Source organism: Haliaeetus albicilla, chromosome 17 (genome assembly GCF_947461875.1).
Source record: "Haliaeetus albicilla chromosome 17, bHalAlb1.1, whole genome shotgun sequence".
NCBI classification, from domain to species: domain Eukaryota; kingdom Metazoa; phylum Chordata; class Aves; order Accipitriformes; family Accipitridae; genus Haliaeetus; species Haliaeetus albicilla.
This window is the reverse complement of record NC_091499.1, coordinates 11,117,904-11,132,959: the sequence shown is the minus strand read 5'-3', so window position 1 is coordinate 11,132,959 and position 15,056 is coordinate 11,117,904. Positions and strand designations below refer to the sequence as shown.

Here is a 15,056-nt window from a genome sequence, read left to right as displayed (position 1 = left end):
AGATATCTGCTGTTCCCATCCAGCATTAAGTCCTCCTCTCCACACTGCAGTTCCTCATCAGATCCACCTCTTTTTTCTTCTTCCTCTCCAGTCACTGTTTTTCATTATTGGTCCCTAGTTCCTCTCTCTCCTCTCTTCTTCAAATCCCAATCATAGATTTTCTCTTTCTGTCTGTGAAATCAGTCTTCCTAAGCTGCTTGTCTCCCTTTTCCCAAAGCCAGGCCAGTTTCTGTTCCCTCTGCATTCAAATAAGGTAGCTTCTCCATTTGCATTGCAGAAAAAAGTACCCAGGGATCTGTAAGGATACAGGAAAGACAGCCCTCCCTCCATTTCCCATCACTGTCTGGGGGCTAGGAGGGGAAAGAGGCAAGGCATCTGAGCTGTTTAGCGTACGTGGAAACTGCAGACATTTATGGAAGTCTAAACTGTGATTAACATTTATTGAGCATGAGCAAATGGTGAAAACTTAATCAAATTTGGACATATATTAATGGGAAAGTGCAACGTTCACTCCTGGCATAAAGGGTACCCTTTAGCAGATACAAGGCCTTTGCCTCAGAATATAAAGGCACCAGAGATTTTAAAAGAAAAGTAATCAACTGTTGTTTGTATAGAAACTTTTTTTTTCCAGTGTTGCTGTCAAAGACATACTGACTCAAACTGTCCAAAAGCACTCAACTCAAGGTGGTGCTGTACAGTGATGAAAGCCAAGGTCTGGGCAGCTTGGCTAACTGATGGCACTCCCAGTCACTTCATCTAATAGCTCAAGCTCTTAGCTACAATAATATTCAGACCTGTCAGTCTGACCTCAGTGCCAGGGAAGGTTATGGAGCAGATCATCCTGAGTGCCATCACACGGCACGTGCAGGACAACCGGGTGATCAGGCCCAGTCAGCATGGGTTTATGAAAGGCAGGTCCTGCTTGACTAACTTGATCTCCTTCTATGACAAGGTGACCCACTTAGGGGATGAAGGAAAGGCTGTGGATGTTGTCTACCTAGACTTCAGTAAAGTCTTTGACACCATTTCCTGCAGCATTTTCCTGGAGAAACTGGCTGCTCATGGCTTGGATGGGCATACACATTGCTGGGTAAAAAAACTGGCTGGATGGCCCAGCCCAAAGAGTTGTGGTGAATGGAGTTAAATCCAGCTGGTGGCCGGTCACAAGTGGTGTTCCCCAGGGCTCAGTATTGGGGCCAGTTCTGTTTAATACCTTTATCAATGATCTGGATGAGGGGATCGAGTGCACCCTCCATAAGTTTGCAGGTTACACCAAGTTGGGCAGGAGTGTTGATCTGCTCAAGGGCAGGAAGGCTCTACAGAGGGATCTGGACAGGCTGGGTCGATGGGCCAAGGCCAAGCGTATGAGGTTCAACAAGGCCAAGTGCTGGGTCCTGCACTTGGGTCACAACAACCCCATGCAGCGCTACAGGCTTGGGGAGGAGTGGCTGGAAAGCTGCCCAGTGGAAAAGGACCTGGGGGTGCTGGTCGACAGCCGGCTGGATATGAGCCGGCAGTGTGCCCAGGTGGGCAAGAAGGCCAGCAGCATCCTGGCCTGTGTCAGAAATAGTGTGGCCAGCAGGAGCAGGGAGGTGATCGTCCCCTGTACTGGGCACTGGTGAGGCCGCACCTCAAGTCCTGTGTTCAGTTTTGGGCCCCTCACTACAGGAAAGACATGGAGGTGCTGGAGCGTGTCCAGAGAAGGGCAACCAAGTTGGTGAAGGGTCTGGAGCACAAGTCCTGTGAGGAGCGGCTGAGGGAACTGGGGCTGTTTAGTCTGGAGAAAAGGAGGCTGAGGGGAGACCTCATCGCTCTCTACAACTACCTGAAAGGAGGTTGTAGCGAGGTGGGGGTTGGTCTCTTCTCCCAAGTCACAAGCGATAGGACAAGAGCAAACGGCCTCAAGTTGTGCCAGAGGAGGTTTAGATTGGATATTAGAAAAAATTTCTTTACTGAAAGGGTTGTCAGGCATTGGACCAGGCTGCCCAGGGAAGTGGTAGAGTCACCACCCCTGGAGGTATTTAAAAGACGTGTAGATGTGGTGCTTAGGGACACGGTTTAGTGGTGGACTTGGCAGTGCTAGGTTAATGGTTGGACTCGATGATCTTAAAGGTCTTTTCCAACCTAAGTGATTCTATGATTCTATTCAGAACCTTACGTTCCAGCCCTGACTAAGGTTGCAGTAATCCCTATTTATTGCTTCTCTCAACACTTTCTGCTATTCAAGTGGCTGCATTGCTGCTAACCAAGCCACAAACCCTTGGTCTGTCCCCTTCAAGCTGCTTCTGGCAACGTGGGAAGATTGGTCTGCACAATGCCATTTCCCTACCGGCATAAAACACCTTCAACAGCAGTCAGGATCTGAAGTTTTTAAACCAGCTGTTTATTTGGAGAACCCAGAAAATGAAAGGCACATCCATCTTTTCAGGTGCTAGTCCTTCAGTTCAAGGAAGATGAAAAGCTATAGAACATTTCTTTGAGGATATTTGTTTTTGCATCCCCACTTTCTTTTAAACATGTCATCTTTTCACAAAGTCAGGCTCTTTCATCAATTTGCAGGTTCTGCATTCATGTTTCAGAGGTACCAAACTGCAGGTGCTATTTATATCAGGCAATGATAGAATATTTGAAAGTGACAGCACATTTGACAGAATATTGAAAACTGGCATCTTTCCCCAGCGTATCCAAGGAATACCCAAAGTAGCCCATACAGTTTGGCTCATTTGGACCCGTATAATGCTGTAGTCCCACTGAAGGCAATGGTGTTATGTTAGCAGCAGCTGTGCTTTTTAGGCACCGATTCAGCAGAACACTTAAATATTTGCTTATCTATCTTATTTCTTGATGTGAAGCTGAAGATAATTTTGTATAGAAAAATATACTGGAATGTGAATGTGTAAAATTGCAGCTAATATTGTTGCTCAGCTTACAGGTGGAATCAGCTTCAGGTTATTGTGCCTCAAAATTATCCCTGCTTTAAGCAAAGCACAGACCAGAGTGCTTCAGTGAATAGGAATAAATTACTGAATTGACACCTTAAGTTTTGAATCCTGGCTTTGCAGCAGAAAAATCAAGAATTAGTAATGTAATATGATAGATATGTTGTCTTATTAGTCACATTGGACTTAAAAATATTTTGGTTTTAAATAAGCAAATAGTGCTGGATACAGACATCAGTCAGGGTACTTCAGAAAGGATGTGTCAATTTATTAGAGATCTGGGGAAAGCTCCCATTATTTAATTAAGCAATAAAGCAATTATAGGAATAATAGGCCATGTGTGCCTGTAAATGTAGTACTGTATTATCTTGGGTAAATCGTGGAAGTCAGATACACAATAGTGCACACATACATTGAGCTGACAATTTTTAACTTCAAGTCCTAGAATTCTGGTATTTTACAAATTAGGAAAGGAATGAAATAAAACAGAAAGCATTTATGGAGTATATAACTGTTAAAAGGCTGCCCATTAAATTGCTATTAATTAAACTAATTTAAATTCAGTGGAAATGTGTTGCTTCACACAAGTGCCAGAGTGACTCACATAAAAATATGTCAGTAGTTTCTCTTCAAGGACATCAATACAATGATGTTTTTTCCCTGCTCACTGCAAAAAAGATCTCAAAGTATCTGTGATCCAAGCACCTCAAGCAGTGACCCCTAGACGAGCTGCGGAGTATACACTGATAGAAGGCATTATGCTTCCCTGCCTGTGGAGCAATAAAGTAGTGTCTTGAAGCCAGGCGCATGCCACAGTAGCCAGTGCAAAAGAAAGCTGTCTCATAAAACCTAGCAGGAGTCTGCTGAAGACTGTAAACATAGCAAAATAAAAAGTTTGCAATGGTGTTGCACAGATTGTCTGCTATGTAGAAGTCTGGACACTTACCGAGTCAGACTTAAAATTAACCAAGTTTTATTTCTAAGGGTACAAGTCTATTGTTAGAGAAAATTAGCTCTGCAACTCTGAATTCTTGCTATTTTCTACAGAAAAAAGCACTAATTTCATTTAGCATAGCAACGTTTGCAAACTGACACATTGTGAAACTCACAGTGCCTTCCATATAGGGTAATATTCAAAAGTAAATCATACTATTAAGCTCATGCAACATTTGCATTCAGACAGGCAAGGCTTTGGCTAGCTATACATTTTGTTACAAGTCTGACATTGAACTTGAGTCTACAGTGCAGCTTTAGAGCAGTTTGAGCAAAGAGACAGCTTAATAGTTCATGGCAAATCGACATAAAAAAAAAAAGAACATTGTATGCAAAAAAAACCCAGCCCTGAGTTTTGGGAAAAACAATGTGCCAAGCGACTCCCACCAAGCTGCACCTGAGTACAAAGGAGAAGTTTCACGACCAGAGCATCTGCCAGGCTCTTAGTTATATATTTGCATTTCTTTTCCTTTGTGTGATTAAGGCACAACAAAGATGTGCAAAGTCCTTATGGCTTGAAGCAATGACATGCTTCACATTCTGTCTGACTTTTGAGAACAATCAGTGAAGAAGCTCTGACAAATAAATTTCTTATGGGGTGATTTTTTTTCCCAGAGCATCCATGTGCTTTGAGTCAGGCACATCGCCTCTCACACAGCATTACTCCTCTCAGATTCAGTCTCTTCCTAGTCCTTGCCTACCTGAAGTTTTCTTGTCAGCAGCTTTCTCAAAGCACACTTGGAGCTTCTCTTTTAAAATCATCTTTAATCCTTCTCTGGGAAACCAGGACCAACCAACTCTGGTCCGGGCCAGGAAAGAGCAGCCTGGCCTGACTTACTCTGCAGCACCCCCTTCCCAGACCCTAAAGCTGTGCCTACAAGCACCTCTCCGAGTATGTCTATTCTGGTTCATTAAACCATGCCAGGGCCCCAGCGGGGCTCTGCCTGTACTGTCAAAATTTTACATGGTTGCTAGCAAGCTTTCAGCCTCGGCTAAATCCCAAACACAGTTCAGGCACAGCTCAGAAACTAGCATGGACTGGGGGTCCACCACCAGGCAGCTCGGATGTGGCCACCCTGTGTGCACTGGTGGCTAAGAGAGCTTAATAGCATGGCCGTGCCCATAGTCCCCCCCCGAAGGACAGAGAACAGACCTTAGCATTCTGGTTTACTGGTACAGACACAGCGTAAGTTTATTAGAGCAAACTTAATGCCAAACACCTTCAAAATCCACACAGCCTTGGACTTAGATATGTTCAGGAACATCACCAAAGGCAACCTGCTTAGAGCTCTGAAAACACAAGTCTTTTAGCATCCTCCAGTGCCCCAGACTGCCAAACACTTCCCCCCCAAGTCAGCATGGCCCAGCACACCCCTCTCACTCACCCACCACCTCACAGTGCTCCTCTTCCCCCTCACCAGGCAGAGCCCTTCATGCATTTCATGACTTGGCTGCATGGATGGAGCTGCACCAGGGGTGCAGCAGGGTGCCCTGTGATTTATGCTACCTGTCAAAGCTGGAGATGGTAAGATGGAGGATGTGACCACCTCAGAAGCACTCCTGAGCCTACCAGTCTAGCTAAATCTTCTGTGCCATCTCTCCAACGCTCCTTTTTCTTTCCTCTTGCCTGTCGCACGTATTAGCTTGGTGAGGCAGAGGCTTTGTTTCATCTTGAGAAAATAGAGATATGAGCAGTGCCTGTAAACAAAAGTGGGTTTATGCAATTGCAATCTCTGTCAGCTCCTGAAATACAAATAGCGGTAAGAAAAAGTCACAACACCCCTACTTCTCCAGATGACTGTTTATTCCACCTCCTTTGTATCTATGTATTGCTGACACTGTGTGAAAAACTACTGAAATGAAGTAGGGAATTGCCCTGAGGAAGTTTAAGACCTTATCATCTAGTTATTGATAAATGTATCTACTTAAAACAAAAACATAAATATAGAAGATTAATCAATGTCAGCAATACTTTGCCTTCAACTAGTGTGTTCATAAGCATTCTGTGTATGAACAAAACTCTGACTGAAGATTTCACATACAAGAATTGCATCACTTCAAATGACAGCGTACAGCTGGACAGAGATCCAGCACTACACAGAGCACTGAGCCTTCTTCCCTACTCTCTCTCCATGATTTCCTTCTCAGACAGTAAGATGAAATCTGACAGTGAAAGCATCACATTAGCTTTCAAATGTTCAGTATTGCAGTTCTCACTCTGTAGCTGAGACTATCTGATATGCAGGGAAGTTTGGTTTAATAAATTCATACTTGCAGTCATAGATCTGAATAACACTACAGTTTTTGACAAATATAGTGAGGGTCCCAGCTTTGGAATTAACTTGATTTATAAATCAAAAAGACTACTAAGTTTGTGCTTTTAGAAACTCAACTAAAAATTTCAACTCACCCACATGTGAAATTCTGCTTCTGGGTGACTTCGTAACTCTGGAAGTCGATGGCACCTCTTCCCATATAAAAGACAAAAAAGCATATGAGTCAGCCTTTTCTTCCCAAAACATGAATTCTTGAGAGCATAACATAATGCCAGGTGGCTGTTTATTACCTTGCCTGTGTTGCTGCTTTCCCACACTTGTTTGATACATCCAAAATGTTGCATTGCATTTTTAAGCAGTCATTAACGGATTCAATTTCAAATCAAACCCAGTATGTTACCATGCTTACTTTTGTTATTGAGTTGAATTTACTGGTATGGTTCTCCAAGACACTGTAGAGATTGGATTCAACTGGATCCTCCGAAGATGTGCAGAGTAATATATTGTCATCCATTTCTGTAGGAATTCATCCTGGATGGATTTTTAGGGAATTACAGTACTTAGGAGCCGCCAAATACTTACATATAGCACTGCTCATGAAGGAAGTTAACAATGCACATAAGCATTGCCAAGTCTGAGCTCTGTATGTGAAGAACTAATGGTTTCAGTTATGAACTATTTGAGTAATCTCTGACATCAGTAGGCAGATTCCTACTGTCCTCAAGTGGTGTTGGGTAATGTGATAGGAATTCAAATATGGGGAGAAAATCTAGCTTCTTGTTTCAATAAACCAGTTGGTTGTGAAGACCAGGGAAAAAAAATAATCATTTCCAAAATAAAGAGCTATATCCAATCAGCATTACAGAAGGCCTGTCTCCTTCTGCAGCATCAAGTATTCACCAATGTCAAAGCCCGATCAGCTATCCAATCTAACATAGCAAATTACACAGATTGATAGTTCGATTTTAATATGACAGTTCCTGTAAACTAGTTATTCCTGGTATGAGGCATTTAATTAAAAGCCAAAGAGCTCAAAGTCACAAATATGTCCATGATTCATGGCCCTGTGCCTGGGTTTTTGAAGCTGGCATTGTTCCAAAGTGCCAGTTTTCACAGTCAGTTTGGTCAGTTCCTATTTCGGTGATGTAAAACTTTACCTCTGATGATCACTGACTGCATGATCAGTGGGGGCTATAAGAGTCCAAGGTTTTTAAACATCACCCTTGTATTATTACAACATTTTCTAAAAGAGGTGTTTTAAAAACGTAAAAAAGCCCCAATAACCCTGCCTGTGTCTGAACTGTCCACTACGTGGAGGTTCCTCAAATTAAAGAAATCTTGACTTGATCGCCCATATAGCAAGGAGCTAGAAGAACCAGAGTGACCAAAAGGAGCCCTAACAGCCCTGGAGAGGACAGATGTCTGTAGGTTAGGGTAGCTGTTGTAAATTAAACATATCCCTGTTTATCTAAATTACACTGGAGACCTCTAATACAGCCCCAAATTTAAAGACTATCTCAAGACACTGTGTTGTTTCTTCACCTCCACCATATCCTCTGCCTGATGAGCTCCAGTCTGCTGGTTTTGGAGCCACCTCACAGAAACCCGTGCTGTAGTAACAGGCCTGTGCAGTAGATGGATTCAGGTTCTGAAAGTCCTGAGTTTAAAGATCCCATATGACCTGCAATAGTAATCCAGTAAATCTCTGAAAGGCAACACTCTCCGATACATACCAGCATGGAAGCCTTTCTGAAAGATTGTTTTCCTTATAGACTACATAATGGCTTCAAAGGAAACAGTTAAAGTGACCAAAATTAGTATGTGAAAAGCTAATTCTTGACCCAATACCTAAATAAAAGTTTCCATTTGGGTCTAGCATTTAATTATCACATACCAGATGTGCATTTATGCTGTGCAGGCCCATGTAGTCAACTCAGCAGTCATGCCGAGCATTAACCTTCCAATGAACCAAGCTTAATATACTAACACCAGGAACTCCTTAGACTTTGACATTAAGTTTCTCTGGTTTAAGCAACGCACTTTGCCTTTCCTCTCATTTTCCTCAACTGCATTTTACAGCTGTTATCAATAGGCCTCTTGACCAATTATTGATCTCTGGATACTCAGAAAAATAATTAACATTGCTATTACTAGGATTCATTCTAGGCACAAGCAAAATACGTAGAAGTCTATGGCAGTTACTGCTCAGACAATGAAAGAAGCAGGTCCTTTTCCCCACGCCAGGGTCAAGCTTAGTTGTGCTACTGCTGCCAGGTTTGAGAGTGTGTATGTTGGTGGCAACTCCAGGCAGGCAGAAGCCAGACCTCTCCTGAAGGCACCAATCACTCTCCTGTTGTTGCTGGTCACTCAGATTTACCAAGCCCAGCTTTTCAGATGTGTCCTCCCATTCTCCACACTGCCAACCTCTTCCCATTTGGGGCTACAGCAGTTCAGCCCCATCTATTGGGGCAGCAAAGTTTAATATTGCCTGCACTGCTGCAAAAGTTGGGTATACCTCCAAATATTAGAAGGTAAGGGTATTCATGTCAATTAATGAGTAACATTTGGAATAAATGTGTGATTTATATAATTAATGGTGCTTCTAGATTAATTACAATCCTCTCTTTGGTTGAGTATCCATCCCCTTCAGCTGTATAATCTGCAGTTTTGACATTTTTCTGCCCTGCTTCCAAATGCCAAGATTGTTCAGACTGCCCACTTCCCCGTGAGTGCTCACCTCTTTTAGCATACCTTTTAAAATGTCAGGGAGTTACTACTTAAAGCCTTGTTACGTGGTCTTGATTCCTTTCTTTTTGTTGGAAATTTTCTATTCTGGAGATCTGTTTCACCATGAAGCACATCTCTATTCTGTACACTGCTGCTGGGATGGCAATACTACCTGCCTCCAGGAAACTAACAGGGAAGAGTTCAAGATGCTCTGCTACCTTCCTTCAGACTCACAACGCCCACACGGTAAGAAGGAGAAAGTAAGGAGGAGGGTAGAAAGGGCAGGTAGTAGAGCTATTTCTCACAAATGGAACCAGATGTGGCAGTACACAGTATTACAGATAATATACCCCTACTCCCTTTCTTCTTCATTCATTAATGTAAATGATGTATTAATTATTGTAAATGATAGAAAATAAAAATGAAAGGTGAGGTTCAAATGCATGATGCAGAGATTTAAATACTCTAGATAATCTTGTATATTGTTTAATAACAAGAGTCAGTTTGTTTCAAGATATTTTCCATGCTGCCGTATCTGGTTGGCAATAGTAGTGACTGCGCATTTTTGCAGTTTCTACTACCTGAGTCAAAATGCACTTCAGACTACTTCAGCCTTTACTTTCTGGCTACAATTGCCTTCATGAATCTTTCTGACTCTTCCTGCTGAGAGCACAGGGACTCTCTCACTTTGTTTTTTCCATGTTGTTCCGTCACTGGAGTTACAGAACAGGCAAGCATTTAACGTGAGCTTTGAAAACTCCTACGTGGGATTTCACAGGGAAGGATCTTGCATTCAGCTGCCTTCCCAAGCACGGTGTATCTAAGTTTCCAAAATATTAATGGCACCACTATTCAGAGTATTCTCTAGTGAATGTTATTCTTTTCCTTTTAAAAATAGACTTAGCAAGACTCCTCAGTTCTGCAAAATCTGAGCTTTGGTCAAGTATATTGCTATGAGTTTATTTACTTACATTATTTTTACATCATTTATCTGATAAGAAAAATATATTACCCCTTCAAACATACAAGGCACTTAAGGATAAAGAAGTCTGGAAATACAAACCACTTCTGGTTAAAAAGATGAGAGAAAAAATTAACAGGGCTGAACCTGGTTAATCCAGTGACACTACAAGGTTATTAATGCTTCTTCTGCAAATTGTTTCCAAGAGCAAGGTCATTAACTTGTCTGATATTTATGGATTTTTCTTCCATTAGGAAGACTGGCACCTCCTGCTGTTGTAGGGCCCACGACAGCTGTCTGTACAGAGCACCTCTCCTGGGGAGCCTGGTGAGACTTATGAAACATCATTTTAATCAGATGTAGCTCTTTGTTATCCTCTTTTTGCTCATGGAAACTGAGGCACAGAGATGACATGGCTTCCCAAGGGCAGGCAGGTGGCAGCCTAGGCAAGGAGAAATGTCCCTGAGCATCCCAAGTGCCACCTGCCCAGTGGCCTGGCCATGAGCTCAGGCTTGCCTTTATCACCCTCATGCAGGTAGTCAAGCAGCAGTAGTGCAAACATCAGTGATTTGTTCATGGTAATGAATTTCTTTTATCTTTCAGGTAGAAGGGGAAAAAAGCCATACCCCAAAAAAAGCCAGATGATATCCCCAAGCCTGTCCTGAAGGGACTCTTTTCTGGAAAATGAGGAAATTCAGAAAGCTCCATTTGACCTTCTACAGGACAGGAAAAGGCCGATGTGACCCTGGGAGCACAGAGACCCTTCTGCACTTTAACAGTCTAAGCAGCCCCTTACAAAACATTTATGGACAGGCAGCCACACAAACCAGTTTTAGCTTGTTCAGGCCTTTTAAATGGAAATAAATTCTTCAACCTCTGTTATCAACGATAGAGCACCTAACCAGTCCATAGGTCTCTTAAGTGTATCGCTTGTGTTAAATTGCCCCCTAGAGGAGCCAACACAGAATGAAGAGATGGAAGATAACTAATAATTTTTTTAAAAGCAGCAATAATACCACAATAGTGCCATACTGTTTTTTCAATAAATCAGAAAGAAAAACTCATCATCCAATCACCCTTTGTTCCATTTTGCTTCAAGGGCATACAAATCATGTATTACAAAATAAAATTATGTTGTAGTTTCAAGACGAGGAGGCAAAACTTCATTGATCAAAAGTGGAGTTCTGTTTTTCAGACAGGGGGCTGCACTCCTCACTTGTAATTAGCTTTAAGGAGAGCAAGATGAGTTTTTGATTAAAAATGGATTGCTACTGATCAGAGTCGATTCTTTCTGTTTCACATCCATTCAATTCCAAGATGGCACTTTAAAGCTTTAATGTGTCCTCTTACCATGCTTAATTGATAGGTGGCTTTTGCAAAAAGAATGCCCTAGAAAAAAAAACTTCATTAGCTGTTGCAGCCTTTTGCTCTTGCAACAGGAATTTGATCAGATTTCTTTAAGTTTTCTGTTTTATGAAATGTCGCCTTTAAATTTGAAATAACGGCTATACCCCGACATAGACCTTTTCACCCTTACCAAGCCTGCTTACTAATGTCAAAAAGAAATTAGTAGCATTATATATCCTAGGGGTAAAATGTGTGTTATCTGTTGTGACAAGGGCCATCTGCTTTCATTAAAAAAGGTAAGTAGCAGATCAAAGCATCTTAGCCTTCTGTAACACTACTTGAGTGAAAATGCAACACATAAAAGCAAGAATTTGGGTGAATGGAGATAGAAGAAATAAAGAAGATAATTTAAACAACCAGGCATCTGGGGGAAAATTCATCGCTACTGAAAGCTTATTGCTATGAATTTATATCAGAGATTAATTTGGCTCCTTTTTTGGGAAACCACAAAGAGATACTTTGTCACATAAGCTAAAACAATGCATTGGTCATAATTCCTTATACGAGGTTAGGAAACCTGTTAATCCTTTAATGCAGTATTCTAGGAAAAAAAAAAAAAAGAAAAAAGAAACAATTCTGGTTGCTACAGCTGTCGAGATATGCAACCCATGGCTGTTTCACCAAAATAACAGCAGCAACATTGGCAGATTGCAAACGACCAGACTGAAAAACAAGAGGAAGCTGGAGAACCTAAGGTCTCTGATATGATATAGCAACAAGAGAAATTAACTGGCTAACCTTGATACTTCCCCAGGTGCCTGCCCTGCCCCTCTGATGGATGTTGCTGCCCCCAACACAGGGGAATCTGATGCACTATTAATTAGTTCCCAAATTGCTGTAAGTTTCCATATTCAAGTAAGGTGATTCCTCTTTCAATATACCTTAACAAAATGAGCTGAAAGCCCTGGTGTTCCAGGAAAAACATAATGAATTGATTGCATGCCGTTTGTACAGGGAAGGAAAATCAATTGGAATTACACTGATTTAAATTTTATAAGTATCTTCTGTGTTGACCATTAAAAATGGAAGTTACAAAGTTAATTACAGTTGTGCACATATCAGCCAGCTCCCTCAGTATTCATGGGTGCATCCCATCAGGGCCCATGGACTTATGTATGTCCAGTTTGCTTAAGTATTTTCCATCCTGGTCATCTTCCACCAAGAATAAGACATTCTTGCTCCAGACTTTCCCCCTGATCTCTGCAGCCTGGGATTAGTTGCAGCTAAATTATGCTGTGTCTTTATTTGGGAATGTCCTGGTTTCAGGGAACAAAGATCAGTTCTAAATTGCTCCTCCCCCCTCCCCATCCCTCTATGTGAGAAGAGGAATACACCATCTTGAAACGTAAAACAATAATTCTAAATATAACTCTAGAGCCCACAGTGTATTCTGAAATAAACTTATTTTTGTAATTACTTCAGTCCTGAGACCCATGGCAACAAAGGGCATTTGACATCCTTCATAGCTATACCCAAGTATTTATAAATGCTTGAGAGAATTTGAACAACACAGAAAGAGAAATGTAACAAAGAATGTAATCTCATAAATCTGGTGCAGAAGACACATTATCATCATTCTTATGATGCATGAGAACTGCATAATAATTTGATGGGTGCATTTCTAGAATTGTATATGATATCTCTCTGCTGCCTCTACACATTACAGATAGGGATAGTGTATTATTATGGGGATGAGAAAAAGGAGTTAAGACATACATTTTACAAAGCATTAAAATAGAACCTTAATATAAAACCAATGTGAGCTACTGTAGAAAATGCATAGTAGGAACAGGATCAATTTAGGCTTACCCATGACTTTGCTGTAAAGTTATCTCAAGTTTCCACACAGGCTAATTTGAGTAAGAACATCATATTGCAAAAATAGACTTGAGCTTTATTTGAGACATTTATCCAACCTTCTCCTTTTAGGAACACATTCATTGGTGCCTACATTCTGCAATATGAGCACCCTTCAAAATCTTTCACAAAATACTGTGTGAAACACTGCTGGTTCTTTCAGTGTGCTAGAGTGGAAGCAGTTGTAGCACAGCAACTCATTGACATCCTCCACACTCTCATCAGGTTCTTAGAGATCATTAGAGTGCCACTACCTTCACAAATTGAGAAAACAGTGCAATTGTGGGAGGGAACATGGGGGATCTGGAGTTAATGAGAGGGAACAGGCTCTGTGAGGTAGAGATTTGCAGAAAATTAGGCTTCAATCATTCCACTGGCTGTGATGAAGAATCTCATCCTGCGTTTCTAGCTGCTATTGTTTTCTGTCAACCTTGAAAATACAGATATAAGAGGCACATCTGTCTGGTGGTGTAGCCTCATGACCACGGCAAGGTGGTCAAAGAGCGCAGTGCTGCTAAATGGGTGCCCTTGTGCCACCCATGCACTTCTACTACATCAGGTGCAGCAATCATCACCCTGAGGGGTGACCTGGGTTTGCTTGCTGATCTGACTAGAAACTAATGCTACTGAAGAGAAGACTTAGTCGAGGCATGCCTGAACCAGTGCTAGAACTGACACGAGAGAGGTAGTAGGAACACTCACTGAGAAGGGAGAACAACATCCTGCAATTAGACTGCCTTTAGTCCATCACAAAACTGCAGGACTAATGTACGCAGAGAAAAACAACAGCTCTAAGCACTGAAGAGCTGCATTGCTCTCGTTCAGGGACTGTGGGTAGGGATTTCAGTTCCTGAGCCATGGAGTCTCCCATCCACAGCTGCTTTTCATCCTCTGGATCTCCCCAGAAAGAGGAACTCTGAATTACAATAGCATAGGTCCTGCCTTGCTCTGAGCCAAGCGCTAGAGTGAAGTTTGGCTGGTTGCTTGAAACAAATAGAGGTCGCTGCAATAACCAGGCATGACAATAATATATCTGTGAAATGAAAACAACCTACCCAAATGAACTATATGCCAGCTTTTTCCTGACATCCATTTAAGGATAATACTACTACAGTGAGGGGACACCCTTAGAGCAACGTGAAATGCAAGCACATGAGAAACCAAGATCTGAGATTTGTTGTACATATCACTCCTTTTTTTGGATGATGGTCAGATCCAGGGAGGAATCATCACAGGCTGTTCATCAATAACATGAGAGAACGTGTCTTGAAAGGGACAACACAGATTTGTTACTGTGGTACAGCAAGTCTGCTGTAAATCACACAGACTAACAGACCAGCCAGCAGCAGTAGCTCATGGGTACTGGGCATTTCTAGATTGGCAGAGTAAATCTCTTTCGATGTCAGAGATAAGCCACATTTCATCACCTTTCCCCTTCACTGAGCAAAATCAGAAAGAGCAATAACAGGAAATATTAATTTACAGAAATGTCTCTGAAACAGATGTTGAAGGGCTGATAACAGAAGATGTTTGCAAAGTATTTTGTAGGCAATCTATAGAATTTCATAAGAAACTAACACATCACAGCTTGTGAACCTATGCACACACTTAGCTTACACAGAATAAGTGTGAATTGCTAAGTGCATTCTTCTAAACTTCAGCTTACACCCACTGCATTCTCCTGGTGGCAGGAACATAAGTACTATGCTATATGCTACTGTGCTATGCTGATGCTACTGGTAGTATGTCCTTATCTTTGCTTATCTTTGTAGTAAAGTGTGAAATGACCTTGAGACGTTGAGATTTCTCCTCTAAGTCTGTGCCACATGTCAGTCCCAGGTAAAACTGGGTTGCCCCCTTGCAGAGGTGTACTCCCTGTGTCTGACGGGCGGTCCA

The 15,056-nt window shown here is 41.8% G+C and overlaps 1 protein-coding gene and 1 long non-coding RNA gene across 2 annotated transcripts in view; both read right to left on the bottom strand.

The window, feature by feature from the left end:
• SMIM8 (small integral membrane protein 8) overlaps positions 1 to 15,056 on the bottom strand; it is a 388,642-nt gene that overhangs the window by 356,500 nt on the left and 17,086 nt on the right. The window lies entirely within an intron of this gene.
• Positions 4,982 to 6,753, bottom strand: LOC138689606 (uncharacterized). The gene is made up of 3 exons (XR_011328525.1): positions 6,499 to 6,753; positions 6,343 to 6,399; positions 4,982 to 5,630 (listed from the first exon to the last, which is right to left on the bottom strand). It is a non-coding gene; the product is annotated as an uncharacterized lncRNA (long non-coding RNA).